Source organism: Protopterus annectens, chromosome 11.part0 (assembly GCF_019279795.1).
Source record: "Protopterus annectens isolate FY-2018-M chromosome 11.part0, PAN1.0, whole genome shotgun sequence".
Lineage (NCBI taxonomy): Eukaryota > Metazoa > Chordata > Ceratodontiformes > Protopteridae > Protopterus > Protopterus annectens.
This window is the reverse complement of record NC_056745.1, coordinates 350718531-350740123: the sequence shown is the minus strand read 5'-3', so window position 1 is coordinate 350740123 and position 21593 is coordinate 350718531. Positions and strand designations below refer to the sequence as shown.

The window sequence follows — 21593 nt, the reverse complement described above, 5'->3', positions numbered from 1 at the left end:
TAAAAGCAGATAACATCCCAAAGTTAATAAACTAAAGCAAACTCCACTCATATTTTAAGTAACCATAGAATAAATCTTTTTCACCAATGGAATCAGTTGTAATGACTGATGGTAGAGAAGCTATAAAGCATTGGCTATAAATAAGAGCACCAGTACAAGCATCCGTCACTGCCATTATGATCATGATTGCTCAGAACCTGAGCAGCAAAAAGTAAACATGTTCACTGTTCTCTTCTCTTAAGTATCTTGTATGAACAGTCCTGTGGCTGACATCAACATACAATCGCAGATGTATTTTTTTACCTTACCCTAAAACTACTGCCTTTTTCATAGTAATATTGTTAACTGAACTGAATTTGCTAACTTTCCATTGAAGCGTTTCTTGCCTTGTTTTATCTATTTTGCTCTTTCTGAAAACAATAACCACAAAGTTTGGCTGAACACAGTTAAAATGTTTTTAGTGAGATTTGTAGCCCATTTCTGCATTTCTTATTCAAATTAATCTTTGCTGAGGTGACTTATATGAGTCACAGTATTACGCTTTGGTGTATCTGCTGTCATAGGTGTGAAAGGAGTTTGGCTTCTCGTGGACAAGCTGCGCTGTGTGGCACTGAGTGATTAAATGTGCAGCAGTGCAACATATTTCTCAAGCACATATAACTAAGCTATACCACTGAGAGAGATATTTGTAGTGAGTTAACATTTAGTTTGGGGTGTACTGCACTGTAATCCAGATGCATCCGTCAAACCAAAGCACACCTTATCTCTTACTAACACTCACTTACTTTGAATGAGACATGAAATAAAATGTAAACACTTTACTAATGCAGCAAATTAACAAACTAGAAATTATAAAAACAACAAAGGAAAATGCACTACAGGTGGAAAGCTAGAACTGCAAATACTTTATTTAGCGCTTTCATCAGTTTTACACTCGACTTCTTCAGAATAAACATTTTTTGTTAAGACCATGAATCTTATAGCCAGACTGGATCATGTGATTTATTCAATTAACACAAACACTCATTAAAATCCAAATTTAAAGTGACATCCAGTTACCAATAAAACACAAATGCATATACTCCACATATAAAATCTAAAAACATAAAACATATATATGTATATATATAAAAATAAATACCAATACATAGTATAAACCTACTCTTTTTATTTGAACTTATAAATCTTATGGACAATAACTAGAAATTATAAAAGCAATATCACAAGCACAAATTTTAAGGTCATGGTGTCATAAGTTACTACACGAAGACTATAATGACATTCTTGCACCCTAGGCTATACATTCCTATTTATAAAAAAATAACTACTGAAACACATGTCCAGTTCATGGACTGCTCATTGATTTCCCTTTACATAGCAAAATAAGCTATAGGTATGAAAAACAATTGTGGAAGTCCATGTTACTGCTTTAGTACAATTAGTAAACTAGTGTCTGCAATGCTATCACTTCTATAGGTAATACTCCTATGGATTGAGTATGCTGATATCACACCTCAGAGAATGTAGTTTACACCCCCTTATCCTCTTTCTTGTACTTACATACTTGACTTTTGTACTGGTACTTCAAATGATGAAAGCAACTGTAAAGACCCAGGGACATGTTTCTAGCTGGTTTGTGAAGGAGACCAAGATCTTTCTCTACTTCTTGCAGGAGTCATACCTGTAGAAGATGGAAATGGCAGCGGCCAAAAGTGAATGGAAAAAGAACATCTGGCAAGAGTTGCAGGACCACCTACCATGCTTGACAGGGATCTTACACACAGAACAGTGGTGTTGAAACAAGTATAATATCCTGCAGAGATGGAGAGGAGACCAGCTAGCTCAATGGGTATTGCAGGCTCAGGAGAAAAGGCCAGAGCTGCACAGTATTTTAACCTTTTTTTCTTTCTCTTCATTTTCATATGGTATGAAATATTTGTGGATAATCACATTCTTATTTGTATGCATGCAGAAGTAAAGTTAGCACAAGCATGTGTACCTAGATATGTATGCATGCAGGCATATATAGGACATATCCATCTGTCTATCTGAGTATCTATATATAGATAGATAGACAGACGTAAATATATATAGATATGTATCTATATGTTTGTCTGTGTGCCGCAGTTGCAACTTATTTTTCTCTGTTCTCATCTGTCTGTTTATCTATCTATCTATCTATCTATCTATCTATCTATCTATCTATCTATCTATCTATCTAATCTATCTGTCTTATCTCTCTATCTATCCATCCATCTATCTATCTATCTATCTATCTATCTATCTATCTATCTATCTATCTATCTATCTATCTATCTATCTATCTATCTATCTATCTATCTATCTATCTATCTATCTATCTATCTGTCTATGTTTGGAAAGCTACAAAAGGAGTGAACTTTGGGACCTGGTGGAGGATATGGTTGTGTAGGCAGGGGAGAGGAACTTTCAACCCATAAAGGACCTCCTCTAGAGGGTGCAAAACGTTCTACTCTAGGCAGCTCCTACCATTCAGCCATCAGCAGCCTCCATACCCACAAAATCAGTTCCATCACTAATGAAAATATTTGATGTCATCTGTGACTGCAGCTATACAAATGTACTACCCTGTGACTGCTGCTTCATATACCATCTGACAATACCACCTTCTGTCTATATTTCAACCCTAAGGAATTGTATACTAGAGGCCAGCCCACTGGTCACCAACAGTGAGCTCTTACATGCTGGATGTAATTTCACATCCATCAGATATGGGGAGCTGCCACCACTCAGCCTAACTTTCCCATTAGCTTTCTTACACCAGGTCTACCTTATTTTATTTTTGTATTTGTTTTTATACTTGTTTGCTTGCATGCTTGTTTGTAAGTTAAACAAGCAGTTAGCTGGGTGTAAGGAACATTTTTAGTCACAACAGAGACCAGAGGCTCAAGAAAGATGCAGACAGCATAATACAAATTCAATAGCTCTTTCAACATGACACAGCATCAAAGCTGTGCACAAGTCATACTTATAACAGTTACAATACAGAACACACATCACTTACAGTATCAACAACTCTATGGTACATATGTCTATATGATCAGTACATTACTAACAATGAATATCACATTTACTACTGCAGTAATTCCATTTCATAAGATGATTGCATTCAAGTACAGAATATCAGTGCTAAACTTCAGAATATTAATTTAAACAGTAATCTGTAGTCTAAGCAAGGTCAGTACATGGAACAAATTAAAAAAGCTCTCTTTGATACATATTGTCTGCATAGCAATAACATTTCTATTCAGTAGCAAGATAATTGCACAATTTGGACTTACATTTTCCCTAGTGTTGCATATTTCTGATGTTGACTGGAAGTTGATTCCCATATGCAGGCACTAACTTGCAAAATGCTCTCCCACCTACTACTATTTTATATGGAAGGGCATTTAAATGGGGAAACTTTTGCATACACCTTGGTCACCAGCAATTGCATCTTAGGGCATTGCCATTTACGTTGCAGTCTAGATGATTCAGTACATTATTTATAAAAGGTGAAATATGCAACTTTTCCTGGTAGCAGCATTCATTTATATTTATTTATTTTATGTGTCCTTTGTTGGCTGAATTAGTTTTACTAGATTGGTGGCTTCTTTACAGAGACAGGTGAGGTGGCATTTATACTGATTAGGAGAAATTTTGCCAGGACACTGATGAAATTACGCCTACTCTTTTCAATAAGTGCCATGGAATCTTGCACATCCATGTGAGCTACGACTGACTCATGCAGATGAGGTCTTGGTTTAACATGTCTTCTGAAGGATGGAACATTGTGCATCCCCACTTCATGCTGCATTTCAATGCTAGTAATGGGAAATTAACCCAGTCATCTAGAGTTGAAATGGGACCAACAACATTATGATTTCCCAGCAAAAAATATAAAGATGTCACCTACTGATCCACATACACTTACAGCACATTTCTACTAAAATCTCTTATTCTTGCACTCCTGGCTAATCTCAAGAGACAATGAAACAGTACTTTGACTCACCAGTAACTGTGCGTTACCTGTAAGAGACATCACTAAGAAGTTCATCCTTCAACACCATTAAGGGGAATTTCTTAATGAATGCCCTACCATTGAATAAGTGAGATGTACCATTAATCAATCTAGGGGTAACAGAATTAAAGATAACATGAAGTATTGCTTTAAGTTTCTGAGGCAGTTACCCAGTATTTGGCACTGAATTCCCACAAACTCAGTTTAGATGACAGCAGGTCTTCCGAATGAGGAAATTGCTACAATAATAAAGAAGACAGATACGGTTACATGTGGAAAAAGGCAAGCCATTTCTTATGCTTGCCACACCAAATGTCCTCAGCAATAATATTATGAACATTTTCAGTTTTTGCCACAGAAGAAACTACTTTGGATTGCCAGTGTCTGTTTAACTTCCACCATGTCACATGTGATGTAATTATTATTGCCAGGTCGATAAAAGAAATCCAGCAGGAATGACATCAGCAACTGTACATATTTCTGGGTATATTTTTCATTCCCTTGATAGATACTTTTAAAGTGATCATTTAGAAATATTTTTTGGCAATTGCTGACAAGACATGGATGCAATAACTTTTAGAAGTTTTTGACAGTTTGATATAACCCAGTAGCTACCATGATTGTATACTGTCTTTCAATGACAGACCCAATTATAATTTAAACCAGACTTAATCAGGGATTCATCATTACTCCATGACTGCTTCCATCTTCTGAGCTGTAACTACATCTCATCAATAGCCCTTATTCTGTATGAATTGGTTTATAACACATAAAGGGCATCAGGTTATTTATATGTGCCTATGTTTAAAAATCAAAGATTCTGAGACACTGAGTTTGAGTATGCAGATCACCATATATATTACACATAAATAATCTGTGGGCTTCAATATAATGGTACATTTTTGAAAAATTTACCAACCTTTATATTCTATTTCCATATCTGCCTGCTCTAAGCTTTGGAAATGACCCGCTATAATTCACCATAGAAGAAATATGTTTAATAAAGCTCAATACAACCTTAGCCGCAGTAGCTGCATTTTATACATCGAATAGTAATGTTCAGAGTAAGAATGGGAATTCACCTTGCTACTGCTTTTTTGAAGAAATTGATTTATTGAAGTTCAGTGACTGCGATCTATGAAAGAATGGGGCACATGTCATAACAGTAAGCATAATGCAACTGAATTGATGAATATTGAAACGTATAACGTTTGAGAGACCTAATGTAAAACATATATAGTTGTCAAATCTGCACTAATGTAAAACACAAAATCTGAAATAGATCATACTGGATAGTTAGTTAACTTCTAATATTTCAGTATATGTTAGGACTAAATGATATCACTTCCTCAGATTACTCAAGTTGTCACATTTGCTCAAGCATTATAGCTCAAGATGGTATTTTTAAGTTATGTTGCTTGGTTCTCAGTAGATTGTGATTGTAAGTATTCATTATTATAGTAAGCTCTGGGTGGTTTAAAGTGGTGCACCTCAGAGAAAGGTACTACATTACATGTTATTTATTGTTCTTTCTCTGATGGGGGGCAACCTTTGAGTGACAATAGTAAAGGGAGTAAAGGGGATTGCCCCTGCCCAGTGTACATTTTATTCATGTCATATTAGTTCATAAAATGATGAAATGGAGTACATGATTTATGAGAACCTGGGTATTTGTTCTGTCACTTATGAGCTGTTATGAATGTATCATTAAAAACAAGAAAGCTAACGAAGCCGGTAAGAACGAACCAGCTAAAATGTGAACTGATCGTATTTATTAAATTCATACATAGATGAGCGCTTTTGTCTAATTGCTGTATTTGAACTTCATCAGTTAACTATGTAAACACAAGACTCAATATTTAAACTCCCCTGTGATGAACCATGTATTATCTTAAATGATGATGTCATCATGAAACCCAACCCTCCTATATTTTAACAAACGGGTCATACATAGCTTTAATAACATATAAAACATCACATTGAAATAATTTAAAAACACCATTGTTTTTATTTTTATTAAGTTTGTATTTTTCTCGTTAATGAATGCATTATTCTCATGGGAGCAAAGTTGAGCCAAACAAACTTTGTGGATCCGTTAGCACCATATACTATGACACATAGGGTCTATATTATAACATCGAAGTCTTACAACTTTGAATGTTATAATATTGAACCCAGTAGAGCGAACACTGGAAATAATGAAGTTGCAGAACACCGAATACTTTCCTAGGGAAAGTATCGGTGGGCCATTTCTGCGGCTTCACTAATTCCTCGACTGTGGAGCGAAGCTTACGGACCAGGTTAAGGTAAGTGTGCGAACAAAGGTGAGTGTGCAATTGGGCATGGGTTAGGTGAGTTAGGGTTAGGGTGTGGATCAGGTAAGTGTGCGATTGTGTTGATGTGAGAGTTAGGGTGGGGTAGGTGAGTTAGGGTTAGGGAGCGGGTAAGGTGAGTGTGTGATAGTGATGGACCTTAGGGTTAGGGTTGGGTTAAAGTAAATGGATAGCTAGTGATGTATGTATGGTTTAGTGTAGGGATTTGTGAAGTGTGTGTGTGTGTGTGTGTGTGTGTGTGTGTGTGTGTGTGTGTGTGTGTGTGTGTGGATTATTCATTTTGGTGTGCTTGTGTTGTGTGTATGTTTGTTAGAACAGCAAATTTTTTCCCTGGGGAAAAAATTGGCTATTCTGACTGTTCAGTTTTCTGGTGTTTCGCTCTACTGGGTTTGATATTATAACTTTCAAAGTTGTAAGACTTCGATGTTATAATATAGACCCAATACATATTATATCAAAGCCATGAATCTTTGATGTTTATCTTTAGGAACAAATGTGTTGCATTGAATGACAGTCTCAGTATACTAATAGTATTATTCTAAAGCTAAATTCATTTTTTGAGGATTAGATAATATTTACTTTATGAGAAAAAAGGTTTTAGTGTTAGCCACTTATTTCTAATAGCAAATAATGGAAATATGATACATATCATTGAAGTTAAAAGAGTGTGACATGCACACCCAAGGAATTGCTGGACAGAATACAAATATGCAAGAGCTGTTTTTTTAAATAAATCTTCATTCTGTCCCCCCCTCAGCTCCTTCCAAATTACCTCCTTGATGGAAAATTTTCTGTACTTGTGATGCAATGAAAGCTTGGAGGTGGTTGGAATTTATAAATTTGTTTAGCAGGGACAACCCTCTTCATTCCTTTTATTTTACTGTATTCACTATAGGGATGTCGCCCCAGTATTGAAGAGAGATATCAGTATTACTAGAAAGACAAATAATAGTATTATTCAGACATAGCTGCTTGTGAAGAGTTGTTATGTCTTTCGGCTTTTCCCGGTTAGGGGTTGCCACAGTGGAACTCCGGTCCACTAATGATTGGCAGTGGATTTTTATGTGCCGAGTTGCCGGCCCTGACGCACAACCTTCAATGAAGGTATGCCCATTCTTGCATGTCTCCACACAGAAGACGCTCTAGCTGAGAATCGAACAGGACAACGTCTTACTGTGAGGTGACAATGCTACCGCAGCACCACCACCGCAGTAGCTGCTTGTGAAGAGTAATCTTCCATATTATGTTATAGATGTAGATTTATGAGATAGTTCAAGAATATTCTTGGTCCTTTCTGGTTCAATACAAAATCAAAATCCAGTCATAGATAACAATGGCCCATAAGTATAGAAGTGATCTATTATTCCTCAGTACTGCCATTTTTTGTTTCATGCCAAAACTGTTTATTCATGTATACATGTTTAATTTTTTTTTTTTTTGCTAAGAAAAGACAATGGATAATCAAACATTGAGCAATGGCTTGGGCTGGTAGTATATTCTAGTGTATCTACAGAAGATAGACTTAAGGCAGTGGGGGAGTGGTAGATGTAGACAAGATGTATGGATTGCAATACCCATGTTAGTAACAGGTCAACATTATGAATGTATACATTTTAGGAAACATTGACATAATGTTTAACTAATGTCCCTGAGCTAAGCCTGTGCAATTTCAGTTATTTAAATGCAAACTCTAACAGTAATATCAGCAATATAATTTTGGTATAGTATTTTACTCTCTGATGGGGATGAACATGTATATATAACTGATAGTTTTCCAATAAGAGGCAACAGCACACTGGACTTCATCTTTCTGAGTAGGAATGCAGTATTAAATAATATTAGACCTAGAGAACCTGTTGACACATCTGTTGTTATTGTCATTTATTTTGTGTTGCTGTACAGACTGGTAAAGCCTTCACTTGTAAGCTTGTATGATTATAAGAAGGGGAATTTCCAGTTCATAGCATATTCTCTTGGATCAGTGGACAGTGAGAACTTATTTTTAAACTCATACTGGAAGCAATTGCTAGGATAAAATTCATACTCTTTGTGCAGCTGCTTTGCAGAAAAGGGGCAGCTATAGCTATAATACTGTAACTTCTCTGATGAACAAATCAGGTAACTGTCTCACTGGTAAAAAAATGAACAAACGTAATTCTTGTAGCCCACTGTGGTTCACAAGTGGATGCTGAATCAGATTTCTAGGGAAATTAAAAAGCATATTAGTCAATACTGGAGCAAGTAGAAACAGAACCTTTATAGATGTCCTAATAAGAAGGCTTTCTTCAAACATGTGACTGCATAAACAAACAATGATAATGATAAAAATAATAATAATAACAATAATAATTATTATTAGTAGTATTATAATACAATTGATCAATTGACATATAATTGTATGGTTGTGTATAATCTACAAAAAATGGCAAACATTTTAATTACTATTTTGTATCAGGTATATCACCTGCCTTTATTTCAGATCAAACCCTTTATGATTTAGAACATTTGCAGTGTGGTACACCCTGGCTTAATAGTGACATGGTCCAAAAGGCTTTAAATACAGTGAAAATGACTCATAGTATGGGACATGACACACTTCCAGTAAGATTTTTCCTTAATTAGATTCTTCAATAAACTGTCTACTTCTAATAACATCTGTGATGACTAGAAAGAGCTACATATACTTTCATTTGAAAATGAGGCAAGGGACCTGGTGCACAATTATAAGTCTCAAATGTATTACAGAATTTTTTTTTAAGAACTGTATCACTCAAATCTTGAAACAGCATACAATTATAACTGAGTTAAGGATATTGCACAGAACAATGTTATTCAAGGCACGTCCAGTCTTACATGTCACTGATGTATTTATGAAATGGTCACTTACTAATAGGCTGTAGTCTATTCGTGGTGAGGATATATTTAGATCTATCCAAGGCACTGACACCTTGCTCCATAAAAGAATGAGTGAAAAGTTATTTAAGAATGGCTTTAATTTCTGTCTGACTGGTTGGATCTTAAACTGGCTGTGCCTTGAAAGGCAGCATGTCTTTGACCAAGAACACGTCTCACCCTAGGTAAACATCTCTGCAGGGTATCCTCCAGTGCTCATTTGACTTTGTTTTTAAAACTCTTCTGTTTTCAGAACACCTGACATAACCATATACAGATAAGCATAAATTAGGCGTGCTATTAATGCCTTTTGAAGATTCTTGAAACTCAAACACTCATCTTGCTGCAATGAATTCCTGGGTAAGGACTTGGGTTTAAATTTTAATCTAGTCGGGGGATAATTTATGTATTTTTGGATTTGCCATGATTAAAAGCCTAATACTTCTTGATAGCTATGTTATGAGTAAATGGACCTGACTATTTTTATGAGCAAGTAGTTGCAGTTGAAATTAGGACATTACATACAACCAGTATTTGATGTTATACTGCTAAAGTAAGAGATATGCAGAAATATTTAGTATTTTATATAAATCTCTCAAACACCCCATAAAAGAGTACAATTAATTTTGGGTATAAAACAACATGCATCCAAATGCTTGAAATTTTCCAAAGGAAGTTCACAATCACCCCATAACTGAGTACAATAAATTTTGGGTGTAAAACAACCTGGCATCTAAATGATCTGTTCGAAGGAAGTTCACAAAAGATTTTCCCATTTTTAAGAACCACCTTAGCAAGAAAGACTAGGTAGAGTAAACCTGTTTACCCCACAGATTTATATGGGGCAAACTCTGACAGGAAATTTTGTATTTTTAAAGAATAATCTACAAGCACTATTAAACAAAATGAAAGATATATATCTTTTAATTTTATACTTCAATACATCACATAAAAGTGATACATATTTGTTAGTCAGTCTCCAGGCTTTGGAATCGCTTATCAACGTCCATCGATAATTTCCAGAATACTGAAATATTTAAGGCGAGAGTTGACTTATTAAGATCAAAAAGTTTGCTAGCAATATAAAGGAATCTGGGTTATCTAAATGCCCAATGGCCTGAACACAGTCACAGAAGAACTTATCAACAAAGTTAAGACTGAAGCAAATACAGATATAAAGAGGAAAACAGATTAATTTCAAAAACATTATGTGCTAACATGAATAACATGGAATATTTGTTATGCAAAATATGGTATGCTTATTTCTAAACAAATATGATAAAAATATATTCATTGAAAGTTTGGAAGAGACCAATGTATAAGTCCTTTAAATAGAAAATGGCAAATGTTATAATAACTGCACTGATGCTAATCATCTGTACCAGGATGGAGGATATTAGAGATCAACTTACTAAATGTATCCTCTCAGTTAACATATCCACACAAGGTATAGCTTAATTTCAACTCATCCAGCAAAGGCACTCCATTATTCTATTCTGTTTTTTTTTCAGTCACCACAAAAAGAGGTTGAGTCAAAGTACATTTAATTGGCAGTGACTTGTGCAATCTGTTGAATTTATATCAAGATAGAATGCCAAATTAAAATTCATTTTGTATAGGAGAGAAAGTTCCTGCCATTCTGCGCATCATTGTACATGCACTTTATATTGGCCACAGTCTTCCGTGCACATGCAAATTACTGTTACCATGGAGACCATCCTGTATTCAATGGCTGTCTATTCACACAGCAGCATACTCTATATCAGGGCTTCAAAAGCTTGATCCTGACCTCATGATTTTGCAAATCTGGAGCAAATGTGGTTTAAAATGGCCTTACCATTAGCTACCATTTCATTACAGTAGGTTGCTTCAAACTTTCTTGGAAGCTAAAAGTAACTACCTGAATAGTAATTGAGTTGATGTTTAGATACATGTTTTAGAAAATATTTTGTTTATTTAACATTCATATAATCATGACTGGGAAAGTCCAGTCCCAGGTTCCAGCCACAGAGCCAGCGGAGGCCTGGGGGAAAGAGAGATGAGATGCATGTCTTTTGAATGTGGGTGGAAACCCAGTACCGAGGAGAAACCCCCACTAACACACAGAGGAACATGCAAACTCCACACAGAAGGCACCCCAGCCGAGAAGAATCAAAGAAGAACATCTGTGAGTGTGGCGACAAACCGGGCTGCCACCACTGTGCCACCCAAAATATTCCTGGAAATATTTTGTTCATTATTTTGTGACCTGGTTAAAGCCATCTCAACCCTGTTACTAGTTGTAGGACACAATTTTTGTTAGACATGGGGAAAATGTGGCCATTAGATATTCTTGCAATGGTTAGAATATGTTACTCTAAAAATGTTTACTGTTATATTGCTTAGTTAACAGAAATCTACAGGTGCAGAAGATGACAGAGTGAAAAAAAGCCTGACAATGATGACACAGAAAAATCACATATCCAGAGTTACACTACCCTATGATTTTCCCTCTCTCTCTCTTCTAACTACATCTCCAAAAAATGGAATTCCATCCCTCAGCCAATTTTAACCACTAGCAACAAATCTCACATCAAAAGCTCCTGAAAGACTACATCGGTAGCAGCTGTATCTGCTCAACGTCTAGTCCTGGTTAATATCCCTACCTGCTCTTGTCCCTTATCTCTCACCCATTATATCTGTCTCGACTCTTTCAGTCTGTGTACATCCACATGTGACCCAATTGATATCTCCTCCTCTATTCTCACTTCCTCCAGTATCTTCTTTCCCTCGTCCCTCTTCTTTCTCACACTTTTGGCCCTTCCAGTCCTTTAACTTCTCCTCCTTGTTCTACATCTCTGTGCATTATATCCATCCTTAGCAGCTTGCCTCCCTATCCTGAAATCTCACAGGCAGTTCTATTTACCAAATGACTGAAGGAACAAACAGTGACCTCATACAATATTTTTCACAGGCAGGCCTCATTATGCTTTCAGGCACTAATTGCTATTTGTCACAAATTTTCAAACCTCTGTTCTCAATGTGTACCTTATCATGTGTACTTTGTGCTTCGTTATGTAAATATTCCTATACTATCTTGGTGCTGTTTTTTTAAATCTTGCAAATTTTGTTCTCTGTAATATTCTGTAAAAATATCTTTTTTTGTACAATTTTTTTCTTTTTGTAAATTTTTTTTCTGAAGCATTTGTTGCAATAACCTTTCTCTGGAGCTTTCCTCCGTGGGCATCTGCTGAAAATGGGCTCCGACCCAATCAGACTATCCCAGTAAACAAAAGTAAAATAAGTAACTAAATAAATAAATACATTTTAGAGAAACAACTTATAAAATGACTCATTCTGAGCATGAAAGAGGTGGAACTGACATAGATCTAAAACTGCTACATTTTGAGGGGGTGAAATGTATGCCTTCCTCTAGGCAAGTATGAGACGGTGGGTTCCTTTAAGAAGCAGCCTCAAATTATTGGTAAAGTTGCCAAAAATGTATAACCTTTCCTGAAAAAATGTTCATCCAAGAGCTAGTTGTATGGCACCTTGAGTGACTTAAGTACATTTAGATGCAGGATGGGCAATCCTTTCTTCTTGATGAATAGCAAAATCTTATCCTCAATACTGTGATAATGAAACATCAAATGGTTGTCAAAACACACAAGGTTGGGTATCTTTATTTTAAGTCCACTTGCTTATAAAAACACAATATAGATGGGAAAAAACTGTCATGTTTATTACTGACAAGTAGGAGTTAGTAAGAGCAAAAAAGACAGCCTTTTTGTGGAACTCCAACTCTTGTTTCAATGATCATGGACAATACACAACAAAAATGCTACAGGAGTGTCATTATTCGGTCTCATTTGGTGAAAGGAAGGCATGCATGTTGTTAACTAGCAACAATGTACAATAGGTATTCAACCAGTAACTGAAAAAAAACATCAAATGATCTGCTTATCGTAATCTCATGCCAGTTTTACCAAAGGTAAGTTTTAGAAACAGTAAGCTGGATAATGCTGTAATGTTATATACAGAATCAAATTGCACATACAGTTGGTGTTACCTTCATTTTGATTTCTTGTCTCTGACAAGGGATAATAATTTTTAGGGAACATGCATCCACCTCAAAAGGAAACTTAACTGCAATGAGACTTTCAAATTTTGTAAAAATATACCATTACAATTCTCATAGTCTTTCTAACTTTGCAACTAGAACCCATTATGGAACTAAATAGCCCAAACCCTAATTATCAGATGGACCTCTGCAGAGATTAGGACATTTAAGATTATAAAGCTATGCTGAAAGGATATGAAGTTTTTTTTCTAACTTTTAAGACATGTCTTACATTTAAAACCAATAATAACAATAGTATTGATGATGGAGATTGAACTCTGAATTAGTTATGATCACTTTCCTTTTCCTAAATGACAGCCCTCATATCAATGCATTTTCATTTGTAATCTTTATTACTGATCCATTATGGACTGGCAAAATGAAATTGAAGGAAACATATCTGTGGTGATGTCTTCTGTGCAATGATTATGTCTCCAGAAAGGACTTGAGTGGCAGGGTTCCTGTGCTGTACTGCTCCATAAAAAAGGATGTTCCCAGGTATTCAAGAAACTAAATGTAACTCACTTTGAGGCTTCACTTAGTCTGTTTGCTTGTTCTTAATTGAGCTATACTCTTCATGTCTAAAATATTTGGAAACAAATTTCAGAGACCCCAGTTTGTCAAATCTTACTTTGGAAAATCAGTTCCAGAATGATTATTACCCTGCCATTGTAAAAAAAAAATCTATGAACAGGAATATAAACTTCTCTTAGAGTCCTATGAACATATGCATTTGATAAACAGAGTCTGTCTAATGTAATGCAAATAAAAGGAGCAGGATGAGTGTCATGAACCAATAACTAATTTTCAAAACAATTGGCTTGAGATGATTGTCACTGTTGAAAGTGACACCCTGACCCCATTTGCAAAATGGGAAATAGGAGTTGAGGATGGATGAATACCCTTTGGAACACTGTTTAAAATGTTCTAATCTGTCCTTTGTGTTTGATGTCGAATATGTAGATATTTTTTTTCATTTTCACAGGTTGTGCCAAGCAGGATTAACAGTGTGGTATTTCTTGACAAATATAAATAGGGTTGAAGAGAGTCATTATTGGCCAAAACCCTTGTGGGAAGGGTACCATCCAATGCTGCTAATGACCTGAGCTCCAATAACAGGCACAAACTCTGAAAAGAGCAAGCAACACTTCACTAGGTCACCTTCCTCACTAATGGCAAGCTGGAGTTTGTGGTAGTGTCCCCCCTCCAGTTGAGGCTAAGGGAATTTCTGACATGATGAACGTTTTGGGCACTTTACTAAGTATACTAAGAAAGGGTTGCAATGGTCAATTCTCAAGCCTGCATTCAGTACCTGAAAGCTCCTCTCTCCCCTCTCCCCATTCCTGCTCCCCCCTCCTCTCCCCATTCCTGCTCTCCTAAACCCCCCACTTTTTATCTAAAACCTGTCTCAACCTCCTGTATCAAAAAACTTCTTTCCAACCTCAAGCCATGCTCCAATGCCCCCAACAATATCTCCTCACTCTTTCTCAAGCTCGCTGCAGATGGTATCACCATCCCCATCAGCATTCTCATCAATAGATCCATCCAGGAATCTTATGTTCCCAAACTATGGCGAGCTGCCTACATCCTGCCACTTCATAAAGGAGGCAAAAATAATAACATTTTTAATTTCCGCCCAATAGCCGTTCTTTCCCCAATTTCAAAAGTCCTTGAAAAATGTATCCACCTGCAACTCATGCCCCATCTCCTCAATAACCAACTCCTCACCCCTAGTCAACACGGTTTCCATCCTGGCCACAGTACTATAACTGCTCTCCTCTCTTTCTTAGACATTGTCAACCATGCCCATGACTCTGGAGATATTGTCTCCACTGTCCTTCTCAACCTTTCCAAGGCATTTGACACTGTATCCTGCACACACCTTCTCAATCACCTTTCTAACCTCAATCTCTCCCTAGATTCCCTTTCTTGGTCCAAATGTTATCTCTCTGATAAATCCCAAGCTGTGAAATGGCAAACGGGTACTTCTACCTTCCTTCCTACCCCTACCGGAGTTCCCCAGGGTTCTATTCTTGGACCAATGCTCTTTAATATCTTCATCAATGATTTTCACTCTGCAATTCCAAACACTCAAATAGTGCAATATGCAGATAACTCCACTTTAGTCTGCTCAGCCCCTTGCCTTCCCGAGCTGCAGGCCAAGACCCAGTTGACCTTCACAACTACAGGGAATTGGATGCTTCAAAACCATCTCTCCCTTAATGCCAATAAATCCAAAATCATTCTTTTCTCCCTGTCAAGAGCCCTCCCACTTGATAAACACTCTTTCAGGATCACCAGCCTCACTCACTCCTCAATAGAAGTTGTTACTTGTGCCAAATTACTTGGTGTTACCATTGATGAACACCTAAAATTTAATACTCATATTCAACTAAACATTAAATAAAACCCATCAGAAACTCGGTATGCTTTATAGAAATGCTCCCTTTCTATCATTAGCTAAAAAACAAACCCTCGCCTCCACCTTCCTTCTACTTTCTCTAATGTATGGTGCTCCTCTTCCAACCAACTTCACAGCTTCTATCTCCTCAAAACTAGAAAGTTGCTGCAACAAAATAGCCACATTTGCTACTAATTCTACTCATTCCATACACCATTGCATTTCCCTCCTTAGTCTTAAATGGTTAAAACTCCCTAATCATCTTGACTACCTTCAAATTACTACTGCCCACAAACTAATTTTTAAACCCACTGCTTGCCCTGCACTAACTAATATCTTGCCTTTCTACACTCCTCTCTGGCCGCTAAGATCACCCCACCAAAATCTTCTTTCAGTACACAAACCTAAACGACCCCCTGGCAACCTTCTACTTTCTTATACTATAGCAAAAAAATGGAACTTGCTTCCTCCCCTGCTAAGAATCACTACAAGTCCTGAACAATTCAAACCTCTACTCCATTCCCACCTCTCCCAAAACTGGAAATGTACTTGTATACTTCCTACCTAAATCCACTTACGTCACCTTTTCATGATTCTCCCTCTTGCCCCTCTTCATCCAACTCTTTCTTCAGCTCCCCACCCTCAGCTTCTTTAATAATTTTCTCCCTGTATAAACTCTATGTAAATACTCTATATATCTTCACATCCTCACTGCCTATAATGCCTCTTCATGCAACTGTATCTTTGACCACAAACATAAAATGAATCTTTGTCTAATTGTTCTTTTTTCCTCCACCTGGCATTTCTTCTCATTTTACTTCTTTGCACCGCCTCTTTCCTACAGTTCTCTTTTGATTTACTTCTTTTGCATTTCAGATGTATGTGTATTTCATTTTTGCTTTTTTCTGTGCTAACTATACAAATTTATAAAATGTTATTTTTGCTTGCTTGTAAATTGTTTAATTGTGTAATTAGTTTGTATTATGGAGCTTTTCTCCCTGTACCTCCACTGAAAATGGGCTTTCGGGCCCAGTGGACATCCCCGGTTATCAAACTGGAAATAAATACATAAATACATAAATAAATAAATAAGTCTAATGTAAAGAACTTATAATGACACAGTCATGGCATATTGTGGCAGTCACTATAATTGCTCCTTGACATTCTGGCCAGAATGGGTAGGGAAGGAATGGATCATGATTATAGTACTTGATAGCAGGAGATAAGAGCTTTCAGGTATTAAACCCTTCATCAGAGCTGATGAAGGGTTTAATACCTGAAAGCACTTATCTCCTGTTTCTTTATTTATTATGTTGGTTTTGTACCTTTTATATTTTTTTGGAATATTGAATTGCTTACCTTAACCTCAACCTGATGAATACATGGAGTTTGCTTTTTATTCATGGATTCTTTAGCAGTTTATCGAGTTTGTTTTGGATATATATATATATATATATATATATATATATATATATATATATGTGTGTGTGTGTGTGTGTGTGTGTGCGTGTGTGTATGGATCTATGTCAGAGTACTGAAGTTCTGAAACTTTTGAAATTCATATGGCCAAGACCATATGATCAAAGTTTCAGAACTTTGAACATTAAAATAACTACTAAATAAATAACAAAGAAATTCTATCTTCAACATTTTTGCAGGTGGTCAACCCCCACCCCCTGTGCCTCCCACATCCCCCTGATAATTAAATATACCAACTCTGAGATTGCACTACATTGCAGAGAAGGGTAAATTTCCATCTCCATACAAAACTTTTGAAGTTTCAAACTTTCGATCATATGGTGCTGACCATATGACTTTCAAAGTTTTAAAACTTCGATAATCTGATAGGGACCCATATGGGTATATGCAGGGGTTGTGCTATAATAAGAAACTCTACTCAGTGGCAGTGTTATACTGCACCAATTCCTTAATTCCTCACCAGCATCAAATATGGGTAGGAGATATTCCAGGAGCAATTAAGGTGAATTTTTCAGACCCAATGGATGAGGAGAGGCCCTCTGAGTAGTTGATATTCAGATGAAGGGAGTTAAAAAGAAATCTCAAAAAAGCTATGTTTCCACATGTAAAGAAGAGATGACTGATGCTGCCAGCACTACAACAGTGACCTTAGTACTGTGTCATTGGTATTCTGTAACAACATACTCACGAAAGAATAGCTAACTCAAAGTTAACATCACAGGACTTATAAAAACAGCTGTGGGAAACCAAAAAGAATGGATGAAAAGCATCAGCAAGCCACCTCCTAGCATTTACTTCTTTTTTGATCACCAGTAACATTTTACTTGTCAGGTATTTTTATCAGCTATCTTTTGCATCTCTGTGACAATTACTGACTTGACAGATAGTACTGTCAGTGTTATAATGCTCTGATTAAACATAAATAGTCTCACATATAGACTATGATTATTTAAACTGTTTAGAATGGATACATACTGTTTTCTAACTATGTTAAGGATGCTTATAACAAGAGAGGAGATTGACAGACCACAATTATTCTGTAATATAAGCCAGGTCCCTCCTCCATTTTGGATTAACTAACAACATGATAATGTAATTTATAGGCAACAGTAAATTCCTGCAACTAAAATGTAATCCAGCTGTACAAATGGAAGGTGTTATGGTACAGTCTAGATAAACTATAAGCTTCTTTCCACATACTTTAGCACAGTATTACGTAGTTCTGATTGCTGCTTACTGAAGGATATATGTTTCCAAAACAGAGTGATAATGGCACGTATAAAGATATTTGTGCAGGCGTGTTCTTACTTACGATAGATTGCACTGAATGAAGATGAGTTCATTGTGACAAGAACAATGTATTGGTTTAGTTTGCTAAGCTGACAAAGAGACTTAAAACTGCATGATGATTATATGATTATCTAGATATCTTTCTACTTTCATCTCGTTGTTAACAGCTCATTATACTTAAACCCAATTAGTCATTTTGCTGAGCAAAAACATATACATACTGTAAAATAAATACTACATAGTTTATAGTTATCCCACAGACTCATGACATTCAACTTAATCGTTGAGGTTCTCTCATCTTTTCCATGTTTTACATTATTGAGGTTGCTATGGAATGTGCTGATAATTAACCCATATTGCTCTTGGCATCTCATACCAGTTAAAGATTTATTGGTTTGCAGATGTCTTGTATTTGAGCCAGCATACGATGTGACTTCTAAAAGAGCCATGGGCTCAGAGAAAAGCATGGAAAATAGCATCCTTTTCTTTGGAGCTGCTGGAGGAAAAGAATGTAGCACATACCTCCAGATGTCCTCTAGAGAATAGACAAATGTGCTGGTACTCACTGCATAATGAGTAATCTTAAAGAAGAAGAGAAAAAAAGTTTTTCCCTGTGCTGACAATAATATGCAGAACTGATTTCTGCAATACTACTTTAAAAGCCTCAAAAAATGAAAAGCAGGTCAATGAAATAACTGAGAACAAAGCATAAACATATTATCTCAGATAATACTGAAACAGAACACCAGGGCAGTTTATATTATATTATATTAACATAGTAGAGAAAAATCAGGTTTGTTCATTGGTCTTGTAAAGAAAAGTAAAAGTGAATTTTTACTTTCATGTGTACCATGCAGCTCTGGGGTTAGTAAATGAACTAATGGTCATAATTTATTTACAAGGCAGAGAGTTTTTCTTCAAATACATTTTTAAGTTTTGATGCACTGTATTTTGCAGCTTTAAAAAACACAGTTGGATAGCTGTAGTAATGCAACTGGGAGGCTGTTTTAAATATACTCTGATCACATAATTTTACAATATAAAATAGCTATTGATTTTATTTGGAAATATCTTGCATTAATATACTTTGCAGAAAAATAAAAGCAAATAATTCAAATATTTACCAAAGTACATAATAAATCAAATGTCTTAAAACCTGATAATGGCTAGGTGATAATTTTTATCATGGCAAGACAATTTATTTAATATTTTTTTAATAATTTTGTCAGAACACAACATATAACAGATGCCAGCACATAAGGAAGCTATCAGTTTAAGAAGGTATAGTATCTGAACTTAACATATAAATGGAAATAGGTAAGCAAAAGCAATCTGTGACCTTTGGCAAACTATATACGCACAGTCGTGTCCGTGCAGTGCAATGCAAGTTTAACATTTAGAATCACATACATTTACAAATCAACGTTTTTAAGAAACCGAATGTTGAGTCGGGAAAATATATCTTGAATACATCACTTCTAACAAACAAGTTAAGGGTGTATGATAAGATTTAACTGCACTACAACATGTAGGAAGTGTTTCAAAATTAGCAGTTTGATTATACAGCAATCAGGACCGAATGCATATATAGAAAGCTAATTATATAGGAAGAGACATTAACTTTAAGCTAAGCAGTTATTGCTAAACAATGTAAGTAATGCCATTTTATGGAGTGCTTTGTTACATGAAGCATAAGAAATCAATGAACAGCTTTGCAAATAGCAGCAATCAGTTTATCCAGGGAGTGTGCATTCAGGTAAAATTAATTTGCGGAGCAGTTCACTGTGAATTCTCAGTTTTACATTTGAATAATTAAAATAAAGAGGTGGTGATGGTTGCGCTAGGTTAAGTGCATGCACAGTATGAAACTTCATTTTATTCATGAAACATCAGTTAAAACATAGAAAACTGCATCTAATGGCATGTTCAAAATCCCGACTATGCAAACTTATCATGCCTATAAAGTAAATCACAGTTTAAAGAAACTGCATGTATTTCAAATGAATTATATAGTTAGGATAGAAATTAATGCTGCAGGCCATTAACTTCTTGATTCAGAGTTGCTTATTAAATATATATTCTTTACAGCTGTTTATATACATACTAGTTTATTTTATTTTGTTATATTATCATTTTGATTATTCCACATAGAATAAAACTCAATTAATGTAAAATGCAAAATTTGAAAATAAGCACATTTATGAAAACAGACATCTATTTCTTTTAAAAAAAGTAATCTTATTCTTAAAATAAATGTATATATTGCATCTTGACTGCAGTAGTGCAATATAGGAAGTTTTTCTGTTATATGCAAAGTTTCAAATGCAAACACAAGTGCAAGACCAAAGAGCTGTCCTTCCCCTGTCTTCTTTTAGCTCATAATCAGTTGCTTTGCCTATGGATACAGCTTAAGAACCACATTCCACATGACAGTGGACAATGCAATATAGTAAAACCACATATGTGTTGTTACATTGACAGCTGTACAGTTTAACAATATGCATGTCCTTATTAATGAGCAACAGCATTTCACATATTTAATATTCTACTTTTAAAACTGCTTACCTTTCAGTCCTGAAGCTTCTTCCCTTTATTCCCAAAACAGAATTGAAACAGTTGAATCAAGGATTATATGCTGGAAGAGGTTGCAGGAAAAGAAATATTGCTGCCAGAACTCTGTGGTACAGAACTGACAAAAAAAAGCAGGAAAAAAGTTATACTGCACTCTCAAGTTGCTATGTCATCATTGTGGGTTTCAGCTATGGCATGCAAAACTATTGCTTTATAACGAAGAGCAGGTGTATGGCCAGCCCATCTGCAATCAAGTATAGGAGAAGAGCAAAAATGTGTCAAGTCAAAAAGAAAGCTGTTATGACAGTGTGAAATCTGTAATCATCAGCTAAAACATACATAAATACCATTTAACTCTATAAAAAGTCTCCTCAATAAAGTAACACTGCAGATATAATCTGTCTGTGACATCCTCAAGAATGTGAACAGAAATTATTTATGAATAATGACATTATAAATGCTGCAAAAATATATTTGTTATTTAAG

The 21593-nt window shown here is 35.7% G+C and overlaps 1 protein-coding gene across 1 annotated transcript in view; it reads right to left on the bottom strand.

The window, feature by feature from the left end:
- The window catches only part of LUM (lumican), a 134725-nt gene extending 113438 nt beyond the window's left edge, over window positions 1-21287 (bottom strand). Inside the window, exon 1 of the mRNA XM_044087854.1 lies at window positions 21102-21287. The gene's annotated coding sequence lies outside the window, so the exon portion shown is untranslated. The remainder of the gene's footprint in view (window positions 1-21101) is intronic.
- Between the last annotated feature and the right edge of the window lie 306 nt (window positions 21288-21593).